We start from the raw sequence: 6,039 nt of genomic DNA on the forward strand, positions 1-6,039 counted from the left end.
GCTCATACCCGGGTGAAACGGCACACTCAGTTTGCAGGGAGGGCTAAAAACCCCTTCACTTTTAGAAAGGACACCACCCAGGACACAGTCAGGCATCTTTTAAGGCAACTTTTAACTCCCTCTTGCACGGAGAGACTCCCTAGCTCTCTGGGAAAGGCTGCAGCTGACAGGCGTCGTTCTTTCATTCCGCCAGAGGTGGAAGCTAAAGTGATTTCAGGGAAGGGTTATAAAAGGGTTTATAAAAGTTATACCAATTTTTGAATTGTTGTTCATGACTGGTTCCATGACATTTTCCCCAGAGAAACAGGAAGCAACTCACAAGCACTGGAGGAGCAGCAGATGGAAAAGTCACTTTCTGCACTCTCGTAGTCGTCAGGTTCAGTGAATTTGCACTTTGCCGGATTTTACTCCTGCAGAAAGAGGATTTAGCGAGTGAGTGAGCAGGTGATTTAGGGAGTACCACCGGGTCAGGTCTTTCCCGCTTAGGCAGAAAGCCTCCCCGCTCCCGGCGGTTTAGGCAAAAACCCTACATTTCATCCAAGCCCTAAGCTGTAGTCTAAAAAGCCACCAGCGTGACAGAGACGGTCTGTACCAGAATCCTACAATCGGCCTTATTTCACTCAAGTGCAGCCTACAGATTGTCTTGCCGAGTTTGTGCAGATGCTCCACAAGCACAAAGCTACAGCAGAAGGTGAGACGAGGAAAGCATTTCAGCTCTCTACCCCAACAGCCCCCAACAGCGAAGACCCTGTGTCTGATGCAGACCACAGATGTGACATCCCTCTCCATGAAAAAACAAACAAAACCAACACAGATCAGAACTTGACGCTGGAGCCACTTTACCCAGCTACCTCCTGCGGTTATTCCCCAACACGACTATACTTCCCTTCAAGAGTTGCAGTCCCCGTCTACCGTGGCGAAGCTCGCAGCAGTTCCCAAAGGCACTTCTGACCTTACGCTCTTTTTTACCTTGCTCGGTGCACCTGGACAGACAGACGTAGGCGCTGAGTGTCTCAGGACAGAACATACACGCAGCCTTCCCAGCACAGGGAGACAGTGGTGAGCAAGGCACTCCCAGCACACCACACCGCTCGCCTCTCCCAGCACGAATTCCAGAATCCCAGCACGAATTCCAGAATCCCAGCATCACAATGAAGAGAAAGGCCTTCCAGAATCACTGGAGGTCCTCTGGTCCAGCCCCCCTGCTCAGGCAGGGTCACCTACAGCAGGCTGCCCACGACCGTGTCCAGGCGGCTTTTGCCTATCTCATTCTGAAACATACTTTGACAAAGAGCAACCTGACAAGCCCAACTGCAAATGCATTTGCAACACGTGCAACAGGCCCGGCTTGTTGGTGACTCTCTCCTGCCAATTTAAGGCTTCTCTCCACCACACAAGTCAAGCAATACCACACCAGCAAAGCCTTGTCACCATTAGTTCTCCAAAACTGTATCCGACAGCTTCCTAGGTAGAAGGCACAAAATTAACAGAAGCCTGATTATGTTCGTTTCACTGTCTTAACAAAGCAAACCCCAGGCAGATCAATGCAGGAAAACCAGTTGATGCAGCAGGTGAACAAGAAGCTGTCCTCAGCAGAACAGGGTACGGTACTGTGTGCCCAAACGCCTGTGCCAGCTGCCAGCCAAGACCGATACAACCATCCAGAGGGAGCACCTCAACGACCCCGGTTAGCCATACACCCCACACAGGGCTCAGCATTCCCGACAGAATTAAGTCCCTAATTTTTATCAAACCCCCATCATTTTATCAAACATGATCAGGAAGCAATTATTAGATCTGAAAGACTGACGCCACGCTTCCTTTCTATTGGCAGAAGTTCCAGACCTGGAGTCACGGTTTATTAAGGAAGGGCAGAGAGGGGCGTGAGTAACAAATCTTAAAGATGACAAAAAGGGGAAAACATCAGACTCAGAAGACCAGAGGTTCATGGATCTGGCCGCAATGCCCGTTACTGGGAAACTCGCCTGAGCCACAGCAACGTACTGGTGCTCCCACTCCTTCCAGGCTTCCTCCGGACGGGACTCCCACGTGGCCTGTGTGCTCCGGATCCGCCACTCATTCCCAGCCAGCAGAAACTCTTCTCCCTCCTGCCTGCAATAGCCTTACTTACACTGGGTTTGGGCTTTTGTCTTGATCAGCACTTGATAAGGGAACTGACTCTGAGCAACTGGATGTGCCCACGCCAGTGCTGCACATGAGGACAGGGACCATTTCTCAAAGGCAGAGCTGTCTTCTTTTCTTCTCAAGTTTTTAAAAGCAATGTGTCTGTGGAGAAAAAAACCAAACAGAACACCTTTGAAAAAAAATCCCAAGTCACAGATATTAAGTACTACTCCTGTATAGCCAGGAGCTGCGCGGGAAAACCCGTGATTTCAGCAAAAATCCGGTACTGGTAAACCACTCTTAGAAATCCTTTTGCTCTGAAACAGGATATTTCACCACATCATTCTAGTAAGAAACCATTTGCTACAGATAGGAGGATTTTAAAAAAATTAAAACGGTGTTTAAACTTTGAGAGAAACTAAGGGATATTTTCAACATTTCCTACTAAAACTGTTTTCTCTTATCAGAGAAGACTTTCTAAACTCCATCGTAACATACGTTTCAATACACCATTTTATTGTATTTTTGTTGTATTTTCCCCTAGCCAAATGTGCACGAGGAAACCGCTAGCAGACCTCAGGGTGGGCTAGCCAGTGAGCAGGAGGAAAAGCCACCTCTGGAAAGATGCGGTGTCTCAGCCAGAGGTGAGAGACGGAGCCCAGAATTGGGGCACAGACGACAGCTGGGCTCAAGGCTCTGCTGATCCTCTGGGGCTCTGCAAATGTGGCTGCGTGGGGGAACCTGCAGAGTGACAGCATGCCTCTGGTGTCACTCGTGAGCTTCAACTGCAACAAGCCAGAGAGGCGGCTTTCTGGGAGCTGCCCCAGTGCAAGATGGCAGGTGGTAAAGGCACGGCCCCGTCTCTGGCAGCCTGCGTAGCCAGCCGCGTTGCTGTCGTGCATGTGTGTGGTGCACCCTCAGCCTTGCTACTGGCCTGACCTGCAAACGGGAAAGCAGCAGCCGCATCCAAGGGTCTGGGACAGAGACACCCCCAGGTCTGGGGTGCACCAGGCCGGGCTCCTGCCGCCAGGAAGGACGAAGCCCCGGCTCAGCAGATTTGTAACAACCCTTCGCTACTTGGCAGACACCGGCATCAAGCTTTAAGCTTCGCAGTATTAAGTTCACCAATGCCAAAAAGAAACCTGTTCTGTACCAGGAAGACTACGGAGAAGAAGTAAACGACTCGTGAGACCCTATGGATTGGTTTCTGCCCGTAGCTTGTTTTCCCCACCAGAAATCAACAACAAAGCTATTTACGAGTGGTTACATGGGAACTGATGAAATTGCAGCAAACAATTTTATTGAAATAACAAGCCTGAGAGTAGTGTTCCACGAGGGGAAGTTCTGATGGGGGATTAAACTGCTCGGTTATCCTCAGACATATTTGCACACCGGGCATATTCTTGCAATATGATGCATGGCTTTATCCAGTGCACTTCCAAAAGGAGAGACGAATTTTATTTCCACCGGTGGAGGTGACCAAGAGCCTCCTTTTCTTGTGGTCCTGAAAAGAAAGAGAAGTATCAAATTGATTTTTTGATTACCAACAGTATTCAGTAGAGGAAAACGTTTTGCAATGTTGGAATTACAAAATCGATGCCAAAGAATTATTTATGGGCTTCTTTGAAGATAGGGTCAAGGCAGAAAACATACAGAAACAAGCTTCCTTTTGCTTTCGTTCCTTACCAGACTGTCCCAAGCATTCTCACTCAGTATTCGCGTGAGCTTTTTGAGCGCCCCCACGCCCTGATTTTAAGAGGCAACTCTCCCCAGACGGTTTTCCAGAAGGAACCGGAAAACATGGCCAGAAACAAGACGTTCTCTTTACTCGTCATCTGACCCACTCCTGCCTTCTATGGGGAACTAAAGACCGTAAGAGCGTGGTTTCGTAAGGTGGAATGACAGGAGAGCACGCCATCATTGCAAAGAGTAGCACCCACTTGGCCTTTCCTAGCCCCTCCCTCTTCTGGTTCCAATAGAAAACTGAACCGTGAAGTGGGGAAAACGGTGCCCAGGAGACCAGCAAGCTGGACAGGCTCGCAAAGTCAGAGCAGAACTGTACCGCCAAGGGAGGAAGAGCAAGTGAGGTGGCCAAAAGCTGAATCGCTACCGTTGTTTCTTAATGACTGCAAGCTGGCTCTGTTCAGGGGAAGAGTGGGATTCTTTCCCCTTCTCAGACACTTTTTCAAGCATTTCATGAAGAAGTTTCGCACTTTTCTCATTTTGCTCAGCTATTGTCTTAGTCATTTTCTCCACCGCCTCCGGGCCGGAGCCGTGGCGTTTGCCGGGGCCCGTGTGGGGGCAGCCCATGCCGCTGGCGGCGGTGTCCCTACGGCCGGGCCGTGGCTTTGGCCTGTATGGGCGGAGGCGTGGCTTTCGCCGGGGCCTCTGGGCGGCGCAGCCGCCGTGGGCCTGGCCGATGCCGGGGCCGGTGGGGGGCAGCCGATGCCGCTCGGGCTGGTGTCGGGGCCGGTGGCGTTGTTTGTGCCTGTGTTGCGGCTTGGGCAGTCACCTGAGTTGTTTGAGTTTCTGCTGTAGCTTTCCGTGGGGGGGTTGTCTGAATTCCTACTGCAGCTTTCGGTGGCAGGGCTGCCCGAGTTTCTGCTGTCTTCGGCTTTGGCCCCGGGGTCTGAGTAGCAACATCACATGTCACATCATACTCACTCCTGCACCGATATTTAACAATAAACCAGCCCTGCAACACACTCGGGAAAACCGACAACAGGATCACGTACGAATGAAAGTAACCTTCACTCTCGAAACGGCCCGAAGGTTTCTCATCCCGATTCTGTTACTGTCGCTTTGGCATCATCACCGAAGGGCAAAGTCAACTTTCCCCAGGTACGACCAAGAGCGTAATGAGGAAAAGAATCCATCCCGAAAGTGTAATTAGGAAAAGCCTCCATCACGACATGCCCAAGATAGGCAGGCAGAACCGTTATCCAAGCAATTATTTTATACCTCTGAAGGCAAACCCACGCCAACGTGGCACGCTTAGACCACCGCGTCCAAACACAAACGAGAAACAGGCCATGCAATATATTTGACCGCTTAAACCCCACTGCATCCATTAACTTCATACAAAGCTCTCTAAAGGCACGATACCAGATTTCACGTAAGACCGACATGCTGTGAACTCTCTGTTCTCCCTGAACAAGCTGGAATTCAAACTATTCAGGCAATCTATCAGAGCTGCGTTCGTGCCCCACGTCGGGCGCCAATAAATCTGTCGTGGTTTTGGCCGAATTGGCCAATGGCCGGCGACAGATGCTCCCCCCCAACCTCTCGTACACGGAGAGGAGGAGGAGAGGTAGAGAGAGATTTACGAGCTTAGGAGAAACTAAACTGCTTTCATGAAATCCTAATAATAAAATAAAAAGGGAAAGAATGAAATAGATACAGTCCCTACAAAACTGGACGAAGCTCCCAGGATGACGTCACCGCACAAACCTCAAATCTCAAATTCTCCTAATTCCGAGTGTTCCTGCAGGCAGGCAGGTGACGTTACAGAAGGCCTAACATAGCCGTTTAAGACCAAATGCAAGTCTGCCATTCTGATTTGCAGTTCCAGTTCTCAACGTAAGCAGTTTGAGCAAACTCTATAAAACTGCAAGAGTAATCACGGTCTGTAAAGCCTTTAACTGGAAAAATCACTAACTACAGCCCACCTTACTCCATCAGTCCACGTGGGGTTCCAGTTCTCCTTCCTGGAAGATATTCTGGGTTCCTTTGCTCGTAGAGGAGGGCGAACTGATCATCCCGGAGATGCAGAGGGAGCTGCTAGGGGTGCGGTGCGAAGGCTGGGTCTGAGAAAGGACTCAGGAGGAAAAAAGACAAGATCCTGGGAGGGCACGTAGCCAGGACAGCTGACCCAAACTGACCAAAGGGATGTTCCATACCCTCTGCCGTCTGCTC

Source organism: Chroicocephalus ridibundus, chromosome 3 (assembly GCF_963924245.1).
Source record: "Chroicocephalus ridibundus chromosome 3, bChrRid1.1, whole genome shotgun sequence".
Taxonomy (NCBI): domain Eukaryota; kingdom Metazoa; phylum Chordata; class Aves; order Charadriiformes; family Laridae; genus Chroicocephalus; species Chroicocephalus ridibundus.